The sequence below is a fragment of the Chlorocebus sabaeus genome, chromosome 21 (genome assembly GCF_047675955.1).
Source record: "Chlorocebus sabaeus isolate Y175 chromosome 21, mChlSab1.0.hap1, whole genome shotgun sequence".
Taxonomy (NCBI): Eukaryota; Metazoa; Chordata; class Mammalia; order Primates; family Cercopithecidae; genus Chlorocebus; species Chlorocebus sabaeus.
The window spans coordinates 121,640,516-121,657,423 of NC_132924.1; the positions used below are offsets into that span (position 1 = coordinate 121,640,516).

Sequence of the window (16,908 nt, forward strand, 5' to 3'; positions counted from 1 at the left end):
TTTGTGTAGATTGTGAAGTCTCTTCTTGCAAGAAAAAAAGAGAAATAGCGGGAGTTATGGAAATAACAGTTGATGAAAACTTGGTAGTCTGAAGTCTGAACTTTGAACACTGGTAGACAGGCTGAGAATTCTCTTTGATCGTGAGCCCAGGTTCCATGTGCACCCGCAGGAATCTGTGCAGCATTTGTGCACTGGTGTGGCGCCCAGGAGAGGACCACGGAGTGACAAGCCACCAGGCTCTAAAGGGAGAGGACGATCCCCAGAGGACCTGGATAGAGATGTTTTCATGACCATTGCCTGCTGTGTGCTCCCAGTGATGAGACTCTAGAATTTACACCTGAAACACACAGTCATTTATGACATTATTTGTAATATCTGGTATGTCTAAGTAAAACATGCATTCAGTAAAACTTGCCATGCAACTTATCTCATTGTGTGGATTTCATTCTTCTCAGTTAATTCTTTTATGTTTTCTGACATTTTTTCTAGACGGAGTTTCACTCTTGTCGCCCAGGCTGGAGAGCAATGGTGCGATCTCGGCTTCCTGCAACCTCTGCCTCCTGGGTTCAAGCGATTCTCCTGCCTCAGCCTCCCGAGTAGCTGGGATTACAGGTGCCTGTCACCACATTCAGCTAATTTTTGTATTTTTAGTGGAGATGGGGTTTCACCATGTTAGCCAGGCTAGTCTCGAACTTCTGACCTCAGGTGATCTGCCTGCCTCAGCCTCCCAAAGTGCTGGGAATACAGGCGTGAGCAACCACGCCCAGCAGCCTTTTATGTTTTTTTAATGTCCCAGTTTAAACAAATGAAAATCATATGTTCGGTAAGGAGGCATGTCGGACAGGATGATCAGTGTTTAAGCACCTGAGGAAGGTACTTGCTGCTTGATTTTGCTGTGAACCTGCAAAGCTCCTCTCAAAAAGAAAGTCTGCTTTACAAGGAGGGGTCTAGAACTGGGCTTCGTAAGATAGGTATGGTTTGCAAAGCCAGAAAGAAGGAGAGAAGAGCATTTAACAAATAAGGCAAGATGGACCCTAATCTCTTCGAACCCAGAGGGAAAGGCCCTGATGAGACCAGAAGGGGCTGGCACAGGGAGGAGCAGTGGGGCAAGTGGAAAGAGCAGGTGCCTTGAGGTCAGCAGAGGAACTCAGACTCGAGGTTTTAGATATTAAAAAGCCATTGTGCTTGAAGTGTGTTCTGGAAAGATGACCCGCTCTGGTGTGCTTGCTCCTCTGCCCTGGCCAGGCCAACCCCAAGTCTTGGGCCTAGAGAGGTTCCTGAGGGCTGCCTGGGAGGGCCAGAGAGGAGTGAGCCAGAAAGGGGAGGGCCAGCAGGGCCATCGCTGTGAAAGAACAACTAAGAGAGGACAGGCCCATGGGCTTGGTCCAGGTGACAACAGTGCCCAGCTCTGTTCTAGGGAACTGAGGCCCGGTGGCCTTTCACCCCTCGGCCCCAGGGATACCTGGTCAGCCCCCTCAGGGGAGGCAGAGTTCTCTAGACCTTAAAGAGCCTTTGGGGTGTTACAAGTTGACTTGCATCCCCCAAAAAGATACGTTGAAGTCCTAATCCCTGTACCTGTGAATGTGACCTTATTTGGAAATAGGGAGTTAAAACGAGATCATTGGCCAGGCACAGTGGCTCACACCTGTAATCCCAGTACTTTGGGAGGCCGAGGTGAGCAAATTACCTGAGGTCAGGAGTTCGAGACCAGTCTGATCAACATGGTAAAACCCTGTCTCTACTAAAAATACAAATATTAGCCAGGTTTGGTGGTGCATGCCTGTAATCCTAGCTACTCGGGAGGCTGAGGCAGGAGAATTGCTTGAACCCGGGGGATGGAGGTTGCAGTGAGCGGAGATCATGCCACTGCACTCCAGCCTGGGTGACAGAGTGCGACTCTGTCTCAAAAAAATAAATAAATAAAATGATATCATTAGGGTGCGCCCTTAGTCCAATGTGGCTGCTGTCCTTATAAGAGGGAAATCTGCACACAAAGAGATGCACAGAGAAAAGACAGCCACATTGCAACAGAGACAGAATTGGAGTCATTTATCTTCGAGCCAAATAACCAAGGGTTGCTGCTAACCAACCATCAGACTCTCGGAGCAGGCCAGGACTGAGCCTCCCCCGGAGCTTCAGGGAGAACCAGCTTCTGCTGATGCCTTGGTTTTGTACTTCTGGCCTCCAGGACTCTCAGAGACCATATTTCTGTTGTGTTAAGCCCCACATTTTGCAGTTCGTTCTTTGAGCAGGCCCTGCTTGGGAGTGCAAGCAGAGCCCCAGGGCAGCCCAGGGGACAGGGCACCAAGGGTGTGCATCTGGGCAGAAGCGCTTCTCTAGGGTTGACGGCAATTATGTGAGTGTTGGGAGAGCAGAAAGGAGACCTGCCCAGCTGCTGAAAGGCTGATCCCCAAAGGTGTCCTCAAGAAGTATTTTGTTTTCAAAGTAAAAATCATTGTCGTCCCAGCTTGAGCAATATGGTGAAACCCTGTCTCTACTAAAAAAATTACAAAAATTACCTGGGCATGGTGGCATGTGCCTGTAATCCCAAAGTGCTGGGATTACAGGCGTGACCCCCTGGGCCTGGCCCTTCCATACATTTTCTATGCGCATAAAATCTCTATCACCCTTCCCTGTTGTACATAACTTGGAGCAATGGTGTTCGCTGATGTGCAATCTACTTCTTTTGAGTACAGTTTAATCTGTGGGTGGGATTACTTGGGATTTCTCCCTCAGCTACTCGGGAGGCTGAGGCTGGAGAATTGCTTGAACCTGGGAGGCAGAAGTTGCTGTGAGCAGAGATGGCACCGCTACACTCCAGCCTGGGCAACAGAGCGAGACTCCATCTCAAAAAAAAAAAAAAAATCACTGTAGTCATGCAACAGACATGGGCTGATCATCCATTATGGTTCAAAGTACCGTCCAGGAGATACACATAAAACACAGACCTGTCCTCAAAGAGTGAACAAGTCACTAGATATGTTGGTAAAATCCTTGAAATTCTTGGGGAAAGATAGCTTTTCTAACCATAAATGACCGCTCTAACTTACTTGTTAGCTCTTCAACTTCAAAGTATGTCCAAAAGAACACTGTGTTTGGGGACTTATAGATGAACAGAGTGCTGTTGGGGTCCTGGCATTCCACAGCATAAAGACATATTCCTGAACCAGCTGCCTTAGAGCCAGAGGGCAAGATGGAGAGGCACCTGAGCTGGTGTTCAGGGCAGGGCTGTGCAGAGAGCAGGGCAAGCTGCCATCACGCCCAGACCAACACACAGGTGAGGGAGAGAAGAGAGAAGAAACTGACACAGCACCAGCAATTCACCACCCTTGCTGCTTGGGGCCTGCTCCTTCTAGCTGCAGACCGCCCACAGATTAAACTGTGCTCAAAAGAAATAGATTGCACATCAGCGAACACCATTGCTCCAAGTTATATACAACACGGAAGGGTGATAGAGATTTTATGCACATAGAAAATGTATGGAAGGGCCAGGTCCAGGGGGTCACGCCTGTAATCCCAGCACTTTGGGAGGCCGAGGCAGGCAGATCACTGGAGGTCAGGAGTTCGACACCAGCCTGACCAACATGGTGAAACCCCATCTCTACTAAAAACACAAAAATTAGCCGGGCGTGGTGGCACATGCCTGTAATCCCAGGCACTTGGGAGGCTGAGGCAGGAGAATCGCTTGAACCTGGGAGGCAGAGGTTGCAGTGAGCCAAGATGTGGAGTGCTATTGTACTCCAGCCTGGAAGACAAAAGCAAATCTCCATCTCAAAAAAAAAAAAAGAAAGAAAGAAAGAAAAAAAGAGAGAGAGAGAGAGAAAGAGAGAGAGGAAAGAAAGGAAGAAGAAAGAAAGAAAGAAAGAAAGAGAAAGAAAGAAAGAGAAAGACAGACAAACTAACTGTATGGAAGGAAACTGTTAACCCTGGAACCAGTGGTTACTTCTCAACAAGGTGGAGATCAAAGTGGGAGACAGATTTCCTTTTCCCATATTACATTTTCTTCTATTCGAATTATTCACACCAGTATGTATTACTTCTTCAATGAAAGTGAATTCCAAAAGGAGACGGATTTCTAATTAGCTTGATTATGATAATTATTTCACAGTGTACACATAGATCAAAACATCTCACAGGACACCATATATAATTTTTGGGGGCAATTATACCTCACTAAAAGTGGAAAAGACAAACACAAAAGAAAATGAAAAAGAAAAAGTTAATAAGCATTCCTAAGTTTAAAAAGAAATAAGTAAATACAGGCCGGGCGCAGTGGCTCATGCCTGTAATCCCAGCACTTTGGGAAGCCAAGATGGGCAGATCACCTGAGGTCAGGAGTTCGAGACCAGCTTGGTCAACATGGTGAAACCCCGTCTCTACTAAAAATACAAAAATTAGCCAGGCATGGTGGTGTGTACCTGTAATCCCAGCTACTCGGGAGGCTGGGACAGGAGAATCACTTGTACCTGGGAGGCGGAGGTTTCAGTGAGCTGAGATTGTGCCACTGCACTCCTGCCTGGGTGACAGAGCAGGACTCTGTGTCAAAAAATAATAATAAGTAAATACATAGAATTATCACATGACCTAGCAATTCCACTTGTAGGTATAAACTCAAAAGAATTGAAAGCAGGAATTAAAACAAATACTTGTACATGCATATTCATAGCAGCATTATTCACTACAGCCAGATGGTAGAAACAACCCAAATGTCCATCACCTGATGAATGATGAACAAAACATGGCATATCCATGTGATAGAATATTATTTGGCCATGAAAAGGAATGAAGTAGTAGTACATGGTCCAGTGCACCTGAAACTCGAAACATTATCCTGAGTGAAGGAAGCCTGTCACCAAAGGTCACACATTGTATGATTCCATTTATATAAAACACACAGAGTCAGTAAATTCAAAGAGACAGAATGCAGATGGATGGTTGCCCGGGGCTGAGGGGAGGAAGGAATGGGGAGTAACTGCTTAATGGATACAGGGTTTCCTTTTAGGGTGATAAAAATGTTTGGAACTAGACAGATGTGGTGATTGGACAACACTGTGAATGTGCCAAATGCCACTGAATTGTTCACTTACAAATGGTTGATTTAATGTTGTGACTATCACCTCAGTAAAAATATATTAGTGATTTTTTTTTTTTTTTTTTTTTTGAGACAGAGTCCCACTCTGTCACCCAGGCTGGAGTGTGATGGTGCGATCTCGGCTCACTGCAACCTCCGCCTCCTGGATTCAAATGATTCTCCTGCCTCACCCTCCTGAGTAGCTGAGATTACAGGCACCCACCACCACGCCCAGCTATTTTTTGTATTTTTAGTAGAGATGGGGTTTCACCATGTTGGCCAGGCTGATCTCGAACTCCTGACCTCAGGTGATCAGCCTGCTTCGGCTTCTCAAAGTGCTGGAATTAGAGGTGTGAGCTACCGTGCCTGGCCTAATAAATTAGTTTTTTAAAAAGTAAATGGCCAAGCATGTTGGCTTGTGTGTGTTAATCCTAGCTACTCGGGAGGCTGAGGCAGGAGGATCACTTGAGCCCAGGACTTTGAGTCCAGCCTCTGCAACACAGTGAAATACTGTCTCTAAAGAAAAAAAAAAATTAATTTTTGTTTTTTTTTTTTTTTTGAGACAAAGTCTCACTCTGTCACCCAGGCTGGAGTGCAGTGACATGATCTCAGCTCACTGCAACCCCTGCCTCCCAGGTTCAAGCAATTCTCGTGCCTTAGCCTCCTGAGTAGCTAGGATTACAGGCACCCGCCACCATGTCCAGCTAATTTTTGTATTTTTAGTACAGACGAGGTTTCACTATGTTGGCCAGGCTGGTCTCAAACTCCTGACCTCAGGTGATCCACCCGCCTCGACCTCCCAAAGTGCTGGGAATTACAGGCATGAGCCACCATGCCCGGCCTAATTTTTTTAAAAAGTAAATGAAAGTGGAAGGGATGAGGAAGTAGCAAGAAACGGCACAGATCACCCTTGCAACAGCAATCTGCGTGTCTACAGGTACAGGGCAGGAGCCTGAAAAACTAGCTGGCCATACATCAGCCCAGGGTACTCTTTAAAAAGAGTTCACTGAAAATAGAGCATAATGAGATTAAATCAAAAGTCAAGGTAATGTTCCTGAAGTTTGCCCACGATCCCACCAAACTAAGAACTACTGTATCTTCATTTATGTTCCGACGACGGGTTTTTTGTGTTTTTTGTTTTTGTTTTTGTCTTTCTTTTCTCTTTTTTTTTTTTTTTGAGACGCCATTTTGCTCTTGTCGCCCAGGCTGGAGTGCAATGGCGTGATCTTGGCTGCAACTCTGCCTCCCGGGTTCAAGCAATTCTCCTGCCTCAGCCTCTCGGGTAGCTGAGATTACAGGCGTGCACCACCGTGCCCCGCTAATTTTGTATTTTTAGTAGAAACGGGGTTTGACCATGTCGGCCAGGCTGGTCTCGAACTCCTGACCTCAAATTATTTGGAAACCGTCATCTTGAGTGTGCAGGAGGGAGAATCCTGCCAGTTTGAAATGCAGTTTGGCCGCTTCTTTACTCTGTGATAATATTGTGTTTGTCGGCGAGGGTGGCCTAGCAAGTTACCACAGACGGGTGTTGGGGGAGGGGCTTAACCAACAGAGGCACATATCCTCGCAGTTCTGAAGGATAGAAATCAGAGACCAAGGCATGGGCAGAGCCTTGTGAGGCCCTTTGGCTTGTAGATGGCCGTTCTCCCTGCGTCCTCACATGGTCGTCCCTCTGTGCATGTCTGTGCCCTAATCTCTTCTTCGTATGAAGACACCAGTCCCATTGGATTAGGGTCTACTCATCTGACCTCACGTTAACTTAATTACCTTTTTGAAGGCCGTATCTCCACATACAGTTGCATTCTGACGTACCAGCGGTCAGGACTTCAGTATATGAATTTTGGGGAGACAATTCAGCTGATAACAATTGTATTAGTCTGTTCTCACACTGCTACAAAGAAATCCCCAAGACTGGGTAATTTATAAAGGAAAGAAGTTTAATTGACTCACAGTTCCACACGGCAGGGGAGGCCTCAGGAAGCTTACAGTTATGGCGGAAGGGGAAGCAGGCATCATCTTCACAAGGTGACAGGAGAGAGAGGGCATGCAAAAAAGAGGAAGTGCCACACTTTAAAACAGTCAGCTCTCATGAGAACTCACTATCATGAGAACAGCATGGGGGAATCGTCCCCAAGATCCAGTCACCTCCCTCCCTCAACACATGGGAATTACAGGGCCCTCCCTCAACATGTGGGGATTACAATTAGAGGTGAGGTTTGGGTGGGGACACAGAGACAAACCACATCAACAGTGATAGCATTATGTAATAATAATAACAACAACAACTTCCAGAGATAGCTATGTTGCAGGCACTGTCCTAAGTTCTTACATGTATTATTTCATTAATCTTCTAGGACAACAGTCCTAAAAGAGAGGTCCTATTTTACAGATGAGGAGCCCAAAAACGAGCTTAGGGTCACGCACAGCTAGAATGTGGGATTTGAACCCAGGCAAGCTCAAGGCTCTTGGTCAATCCATGCAAGGAGAGAAAGGAAAAAGAAGGGAGGAGGGAGGAAGAAGGAAAGGATACCAGGGACCACAATACAGAAAGGCTGGGTTTCCTGCTACTACAGTGGGTGGGACTCAAGCAACCAAACAGAATTTTTTTTTTTTTTAATTCTAACCATACTCACCAACCCTAAATTAGTAAACTATTTTTTATGTGTGTCCTTATGTCCTAGAATATGGAGTCAAACTGGTTTTTGTTGTGGTGGTAGTTTTTGAGACAGAGTCTCACTCTGTCACCCAGGCTGGAGTGCAAGGGCGTGATCTCGGCTCACTGCAACCTCCGCCTCCCAGGCTCAAGCGATCCTCCAGCCTCAGCCTTCAGGGTGGCTAGGATTACAGGCGCACACCAGCATGCCCAGCTAAGTTTTGTATTTTTAGTAGAGATGGGGTTTCACCATGTTGGCCAGGCTGGTCTCAAACTCCCGACCTCAGAATGACCCACCCTCCTCGGCCTCCCAAAGTGCTGGGATTACAGATGTGAGCCACAATGTCTGACCTACTGCAAACTGTTTAATAACTAGCTTTTCACTTAACAAGATGTCAGCTTACTTCCATGCCATTCCTTTGAAACATACTATTTAGTGGCTGCATTGTATTCAGCTGTATGGGTGCACCATTATTTAGTCAATCCACATTCATTGGACATTTGTGTTATTTCCTATTGTGTTAGCCCATTCTCACACTGCTTATAAAGACATACGCAAGACTGAGTAATCTATAAAGGAAAGAGGTTTAATTGACTCACAGTTCAGCAGGGCTGGGAAGGCCTCAGGAAACTTACAATTGTGGTGGAAGGGGAAACAAACACGTCCTTCACATGGTGGCAGGAAGGAGAAGTGCCGAGCAAAAGGGGTAAAAACCCCTTATAAAACCATCACATATCATCAGAACTCACTATCGTGAGAGCAGGATGGGGGAAGCCGATCTCATGATTCAGTTATCTCACCTAGTCCCTCCCACAACACGTGGGGATTATGGGAACTACAATTCAAGATGAGATTTTGGTGGGGACACAGCCAAACCATATCACCAAAGAACATCATTGTATTTCAGATCTTTAAAGTATCTACAATGCTGATTTCCTTTCAATAAGTTCCTAGATGTAGACTTTCGGGATCTCTGAGAATGCAGATGTCTAAGGTTTTTACTGTTGTTGAAACTTCTACCTGCAGGGGGTACGATGGGAAAAAATTTTTTAGGATAGAAAAAATTAGCATATTTAATCCCTCAAGTCAATAAGGCGAAGAGGTAGAGATGAAAGATACAGGAGGAGGCTGGGCACACTGGCTCACACCTGTAATCCCAGCACTTTGGGAGACCAAGGGGGGCAGATTACTTGAGCTCGGGAGTTTGAGACCAACCTGGGCAATATGGTGAAACCCCCTGTAGTAAAAATGCAAAAATTATCCAGGCGTGGTTGTGGGCGCCTATAACCCAGCTACTTCGGAAGCTGAGATGGGAGGATCTCTTGAGCACAAAAGATTGAGGCTGCAGTAAGCCAAGACTGCACCAACGCACTCCAGCCTGGGCATTGGGAGTGAGACCCTGTCAAGAAAGAAAGAAAGAGAGAAAGAGAAAGAGAGAGAGAGAGAAAAAAGAAAGAAAGAAAAGAAAGGAAAGGAAAGGAAAGGAAAGGAAAGGAAAGGAAAGGAAAGGAGAAAGAGAGAGAGAGAGGGAAAGAGAAAGAAAGAAAAAAGAAAGAGGAGGAGAAATGGATCATATATGGAGCAGTCTCCCCAGTGAGGTCGACGGCATGGAACTAAACCCTTACAGAGGAAAAGGCATGCTTCTCCCATTTTAGCTGCCTGTAAATGCAGTTTTGTTTAGACTGCTCTAATAGTGTCTCTTTAATAGCGTTTATTTTCTCTATGAAGTAGGACGCAAAGTCATCTGCTGCAAAGGGGGAATTGTGGGTTTGGAGGCTTCTACAAGTCATTAAAGGAACATTGCTAGGAAGATTGAGGACCCACATTCCTACATTCGGCTGCACTCTCCTCTACCAGACGTGTATCTGATCTCTGAAAATCACTCCTTTTGGTTGAAAAGACTCATCCCAGCCAGGCGCAATGACTCATGCCTATAATCCCAGCACTTTGAGGGGCCGCAGCAGGCGATCACCTGAGGTCAGGAGTTTGAGACCATCCTGGCCAACATGGTGAAACCCCATCTCTACTAAAAATACAAGAATTAGCTGGGCTTGGTGGCACAGGCCTGTAATCCCAATTACTCGGAGGGCTGGGGCAGGAGATTCGCTGGGAACCTGGGAGGCAGAGGCTGCAGTGAGCCAAGATCACGCCATTGCACTCCAGCCTGGGTGACAGAGTGAGACTCTGTCTCAAAAAAAAAAAAAAAAGAAAGAAAAAGAAAGAAAAAGAAAAGACTCATCCCTTCTGGGGCCCCTGGCCCCTGGATGTCTGTAAAGTCTACTCCTTCTGTATCATGAACTTGAGAACACCTGTCTACTCCATCTCCTAAAGCCTCAGGAAACCCATGCGCCTGTTTTCCTGAAGCCCTTCTTGGACCCCCAGCATCCTGGAAACCTACATCCTGCAATATAAGAAGCAGCTCCTGGCCAGGCGTGGTGGCTCGTGCCTATAATCCCAGCACTTTGGGAGGCCGAGGGGGGTGGATCACAAGGTCAGGAGTTCAAGACTCAGCCTGGTCAAGAGGGTGAAAACCCGTCTCTACTAAAAATACAAAAAATTAGCTGGGCGTGGTGGCAGGCGCCTGTAATCCCAGTTACGTGGGAGGCTGAGGCAGGAGAATCGCTTGAACTCGGAGGGCAGAGGTTGCAGTGAGCTGAGATCTTGCCACTGCACTCCAGCCTGGGTGACAGAGTGAGAAAAAAAAAAAAAAAGGCAGCAGTAGCAGCAGCTCCTATTCTATCCCCTGAACCCAGCAAAAGCTTCTTTTTCTCAGAATCTGCCATTAATGATTTCCCTGAGTCCTAGATTTCGGGATTCTCCAGTTCCTCTGATATTACAATCTGGCAAGAGGTTTGGACAAATAGGACGTATTTTTGGTTAAGTATCTGTTGACGTTTCTGTAGAAGTTTGTTCTACCATTCTTGAAGCTTTTCTGTAGGTTTGAAAATTTTCAAAATAAAAAAACTTAGTAAATGAGTAATCCAAGACTCTGTCCATATTCTTTTTCTTTTCTTTTCTTTTTTTTTTTTTTTTCCTTGAGACGGAGTCTCGCTCCGTCGCCCAGGCTGGAGTGCAGTGGCGCAATCTTGGCTCACTGCAAGCTCCGCCTCCCGGGTTCCCGCCATTCTCCTGCCTCAGCCTCCCGAGTAGCTGGGACTACAGGCGCCCGCCACCACGCCTGGCTAATTTTTTGTATTTTTAGTAGAGACGGGGTTTCACTGTGTTAGCCAGGATGGTCTCAATCTCCTGACCTCGTGATCCGCCCGCCTCAGCCTCCCAAAGTGCTGGGATTACAGGCGTGAGCCACTGCACCTGGCCCATATTCTTTTTCAAACCAAATCAGCTTGGGGTACTATTTCCCCAGATGAAGATTCTTGACACCTCTTAAGAAAAGGAAGACATTCCTTGGAGCCACCAGTGGCACCCAGGAACAAAACCAAACTCACTTAGCCCTGGGATCTCCCTTAGAGAAACAGAAACTGCGCATGCCAGGAGAGAGAAGAATGGGCTGTGATCAGCATCCGCCCTTCCAGCTGCCCTTTGACTCAAGCACCAGCACTTCATCTTTTTGCTGTCTCCCGTGAAACCCCACTGCCACAATAGTTAGCTTCTGCTCTAGTAAGAAATGTCAGTAGCGGCTTCCTGGCTGGGATGACCAAGAGTCAATTTAGCGTTCAGCTGGGCGTTGTCCAGTCTCCTTGTCTGGTTCTCACTCTGTTGTGTGGTCCAGTCTGCTAGCTGTTCACTCACCTTCCTGCTGACTTACTGCCTTGCCTCATCTGGCCTGGCCCTTTAGTTCCTGGAAAGTCCCTGGCTCCTGACTGTTATCTGACCTTCGACCTGCTGCCTCTCTTGATTAACCTTCAGATTTCTGCCTGCCTGATTTCAACCACTTCCTTGAACTACACACATATTCCTGATATTAAACCACTGATCACGACATCCACCCACTTCGTTGGGTCTGACCAGCCCTCAGCACCCCTTGAGTTGTGTGCACCCAGCCTCTCTCCAGTCCTGTTAAATGTGGCATTCGCAGATACTCCAGCCCTGCAGAGCTCACTGAAGCTATCATGTATGCTCGTAACATCAGCATTTGAACAAACCCGACATTCACAGATTTGGTTCTGAAACTCCCTGACCTTTATCTCACAACTGGTTCTGTGCACATCTTTTGTGACTTCATGTGCTGCAACACCTGGCATTTTTATCCTCCTCCCCTTGTTCAGACTTTCCAGCCCCACCTCCCACCTCCTAAGAGGGGCTAGAGGTTACGTTGGTCACTAGTGGCCAATGACTTAATCAATCATGCCTATGTAATGAAGTTTCCGTAAAATCCCAAAAGAGGAGAAAGTAAAAGAATTTTTTAAAAAGAAAAAAAAAAAGTTGATAGAGCTTCCAGATGGCCAAACACATGGAGGTTCCTGTGTAACCGCCCAACAGGTTCACCTTGTCCACTGCCTAGACAGAGCCAATTTCTCAAGACAGGGGAATTACCAAAGAGAAAGAGTAATTCACACAGAGCCAGCTGTGTGCAAGACCAGAGTTTTATTCTCACTCAAATCAGTCTCCACATCTTGTGTCAGAAGTGATCTGTGGTGTGAGAGCATAGTAGGAGAAACTGCGTTTGTTTTCTCCTCTATCTTGTCAGGGGTATATGAATGGAGTACATTTTCTATTTCCCAGGCCAAGGGTTAAGCTCACTAACATACAATGAGCAGCTACAAAATGATTTTTTAAAAATCAACAACCCAATAAAAAAGTTGGCAAAGTATAGGTAGGAATGAACGGTTTACGAAAAACAAAATACAAACGGCTCTAAAACATATAAAAGATATTCAACCTCGGCCGGGCGCGGTGGCCCACGCCTGTAATCCCAGCACTTTGGGAGGCTGAGACAAGTGGATCACAAGCTTAGGAGATCAAGAGCATCCTAGCCAACATGGTGAAACCCCATCTCTACTAAAAATACAAAAATTTGCCGGCCATGGAGGCAGGTGCCTGTAATCCCAGCTACTCAGGAGGCTGAGGCAGGAGAATTGCTTGAACCCAGGAGGCGGAGGCTGCAGTGAGCCGTGATTGCATCACTGCACTCCAGCCTGGGCGACGGAGTAAGACTCCATCTCAAAAAAAAAAAAAGATATTCAGCCTCATAAAATATGAATGCCAGTTAAACTACACTGAAACATCGCTTTCACCTATCAAATTGGCAAAAATCTAAGAGCTTGGTAACATATCTCGTCACTAAGGCCATCAAAAACAGACCCTCTCACACATTGTTGGTGGCAATGTAAATTGGTCAAATGCCTGTGGCAATTTAGCAGCGTCTATCAAAATTATAATGCATGTACATTTGTTCCAGCAGTCCCACTGCTAGACATTTATTTTATGAATATTCCCACATAAGTGTGAAATGATCAGGGATAAAGTTATCTATTCCAATATTGTTTATTAGAGGGTATTTTGAGTATATTCAATATTTGATAAAGTAAATTTTAAAATAATTTAATTAAAACCGTTTTATTAAAATATTTTATTGTGGTAAGAACTTAACATGAGCTCTACCTTCTCGACAAATGTTTTAAGTGCATTACGCATTATTGTTGACTAGAAGAAAACTCTGTTTTTCAAATAATAAAGGAAATAAATTGTTAGAAATATCCTAGAGAAAGATTCTGGACCGAATCCTCAAAACACTGTCATTTTGTAACTCCAGCTCTCCATCTCGGTCTGCAGAGTTTTAAAATGCACTCCCCACAAAAGCCTGAGGGCTGAATGAGAAGCTACTTCTCCAAAAGCCCGTGTCCCTCAACAAACAAGCTCGTCCCCTGTGGCAAGGCACGCCCTCTGGTTTTACTGCTTATGCAGAGCTGTTGCTTAATTGACAGATGGTGCCGCTGTGAAAATACAGCCACGTGGGAGAGAAATAAATCAATAAGAAAGAAGACTGAAACACTCTCTCCAGATTCTTTTTTATTCTAGTGAATGCGAATCAGAATTTTCTAATAAAAATCAAGTTAAAAAAATGTATGGCAGGTGTGCTACATATTGAGCGGTTTCAGGAAAATATCAGAACTGGCTGTGGCTAAAATGAAAAACATTTTACAGGCTGTTTGTAAAAGCTGGTCACCCCCAAGCCTGGCCAACACAGTGAAACCCTGTCTCTACCAAAACAAACAAACAAACAAACAAACAAACAAACAAAAATTAGCCTGGCGTGGTGGTGCGCAGCCTGTAATCCCAGCTACTCAGGAGGCTGAGGCAGGAGAATCACTTCAACCTGGGAGGTGAGATTGTAGTGAGCCGAAGTGGCACCACTGCACTCCAGCCTGCTGGGTGACAAAGTGAGACTCCGTTTCCAAAAAAAAAAAAGTTGGTCACCTCGATCTTTATCGCAATGAAGAAAAGACAAGACATTTTTAACAGCCTTCATCCCTCTAATTAGCTTATTTTTTTTTATTATGCAGTTAATTTGAAAGCTTTATTTAAACGTAAATTGAGTGGATCAGTGTGGAAAGGTAAGTCGATACACAGCAGATTAAAGATAACAAAAAGAAACAAGTGACCTATATTTTCAGAACATTTCCAGAATGATCGTTTGTTTTGTTTGATCAGTGCTAGAGAAAGAAGTGGCTGGAAGTTGGCAGAAGAACAAGCGGGAAACTGTAAAACGGCCTGTCTGAAATCTGGTTTTTTTGTGGTTATTTGGGCCAGGCTGACTTCTCGTTGCCAGCACTTCTCACATCAAGCACCCGGTCCACCACAAATATGCACATCTCGTCACATGCCAGTGACATCACATGCCCTCCGGTGGGTAAGCTTTCTTCACTTTGTCTAAATCTTTTGGAATCACAGCAACCAATTGACTGGATGTGACAGTTTCTATAATTTTTCATCGAGTGACTGAAAAAAAAACCCTGACGTTTGAAAAGAACCACTTTTAAAAAGTTGTAAACAAGCGTGAAGAGGCTTTCCCAGGTCATTAGCTGATTTTTATTTTGCAAAATGCATTCCCTGGAGACTTTCTAAGAAACTACTGTGCTTGATACCACACTCATAAAAAGCTAGAAATTAGCTTTAATTGTTTAAAAATGGCCATTTTTCAATCGTCTAAAGCCAGGATTGCTGTAATTTATGAAAATATCTGTATAAAGTATTTGTTAAGATATTATGGAATAATACATGAAAATAATATATAGTTATAGATATACTAAGCTCAACAGTACCAACAGGCTAGCTCCAAATTTCCCCCAAAATCTAAAGTTTTCCCTTTTTTGTACAGGAAGTTGGAAAAGAAACTAAACATAGAGCTTTATTTTACTGAGAGGCAACCAAGATTTTACTATTTTTTTCTTACTTCTGGAATATTCCATTTAATATTGGCAAAATGCATGTTTCATAACAAAAGGAGAAACAAAAGAAAATTATTATGAAAACAATGCCTACATGAAGTTAAAATGCTCCCTTCTAAAACACTTTGTACCTGTTTATTCCCTCTCATAATGCAAGCTTTATTTCAGGAAAACCACACTCAGCTCCATCTCTCTGTGCCTAGGAGGGCTGGGTTGTCAATGTCAGGGAGGAGAAGAAAACCCAAGACAGGTTGAGCTGAGGTCAGGTACTTGGAGATGCCAAAGCCTGGTACAAAGTAGAAAAGCAGATTTAAGGATGGCCTGAGGTCAGAAAATGAGTCAAGAGCCAGATACACCAAGTTCAAACCAGGACAGGCCAAAAACCAGAGCCTTTGTGACAAATCTAAGAACAAATGAGACAGGGATATATGAATAGGCAAGTTAAACGAGACTAAGAAGCACATCAAATGGGTGTAGCTAAATCTACACAGACACTTTGTTCAGTGGCAGGACCTCTTCCTCCACCCGCAGGCTTTCAGCAGTCTTAAAGGAGCAGTATTCTGAAAATATTATGGAAGGGACCAAAACAACTAATATAAGATGAAGACTTGGTTGTGCAAAAATGCACCACCACTACAATCCCCAAAAGGAAGGTCTACAAGGAGCACACAAGGTAAAGATTGCCGTTGCTATTGTTAGAACAATAAATTACATGTGACTATTATTTAGCACCCTTGAACACACACAATAAGATTGATGTTACATTTAGCCCATAATGTATTCATTCAAAATATTTATTGAGTACTTATAGCCAGCCGCTGTGCTGAAAGCTGGGGATAAAAAGTTAAACAAAATGTAGACTGTGCTCTCAAGAAATTCACAGAGCAAGAGGAAAGAAGCGATTTCAATACCGTGTAATAAGTACATTGCAAGGGGGAAATCATGGGGTGTTAAGATAGAAGGACGATGAAAGTTTCCAAAGGAGAGGAAATCTAAGCTGAGAACTGAAGGAGTGACGCAGAGCCGGCGGAGAACTCCTCTCCTTTATGTTTAATTACTGTCCAGAGCCATGGAGAATTTAGAGACAACACAAAAAAGACAATTAAATGAATGAAGGCCTCAAAAATATGACCATCTGCAGGGAGTGGAAGCAGTAGCATGGTCTGATCTTGAGTACTGTGAAAAGTAGAATTTTCCAAATGTTAAACAACACGTATACAGAAGAGCGTATGTCAAGGTTATTTTTAGCTCGTTAATGAGGGAACAAACAGAATGTCAAAATGATTCAAAGGCAGATACAAGAAACGAATGTACATATTTTCTATCAAAGAGAAGAAAGCTAGAATAAAATTATTAAATACTAAAACTCATCAGTGTTCTACACAGCAATAAACTATCATCTTTAGGGTTTTTTTCTCTAGTGAACAGAAATAATTGGCATTATTATTAGACAAAAATAATTTTTATTATATCAATTTATTACATATTCACATCTAACTTTTGTTGTAAAAATGCCTGGGCCCTATTCATTAGCTAATAGGAAGTTAAATCAAATTGTATTTGCCAAGAGAGTCATGTGACCCTTACACAGGCTTGTTAAGTGAACCCCTAGCCTAACAATAAAAGTCACACCACCATCTTTTTGGCTACCTTCTATGCGTTGGATCATTTTGTTTAGTAATCTCCAAAAATGTTTAGCCTCTGAAACATACTTAGTATGAAGACATCCCACAAGGAGAGCTGTGACCTTCCTCAATCTCCACAAACAAATAGACTAAACGTTATAGGAAAATAGATTTCTTCTATCTGATTCTAAGGCGTAAGGATGATAAGA

The 16,908-nt window shown here is 44.3% G+C and overlaps 1 protein-coding gene across 5 annotated transcripts in view; it reads right to left on the reverse strand.

The window, feature by feature from the left end:
• LOC103227175 (uncharacterized) overlaps positions 1-16,908 on the reverse strand; it is a 100,504-nt gene that overhangs the window by 8,888 nt on the left and 74,708 nt on the right. For 4 of the 5 annotated variants that reach the window (XM_073009467.1, XM_073009469.1, XM_073009466.1 and 1 more), the window contains 2 exons: positions 7,022-7,087; positions 234-337 (listed from right to left, as the gene is read on the reverse strand). The exons of the other annotated variant lie outside the window; for it this stretch is intronic. The gene's annotated coding sequence lies outside the window, so the exon portion shown is untranslated. Of the gene's footprint in view, positions 1-233; positions 338-7,021; positions 7,088-16,908 lie in introns of those variants that run through there. 5 annotated transcript variants of the gene reach the window in all.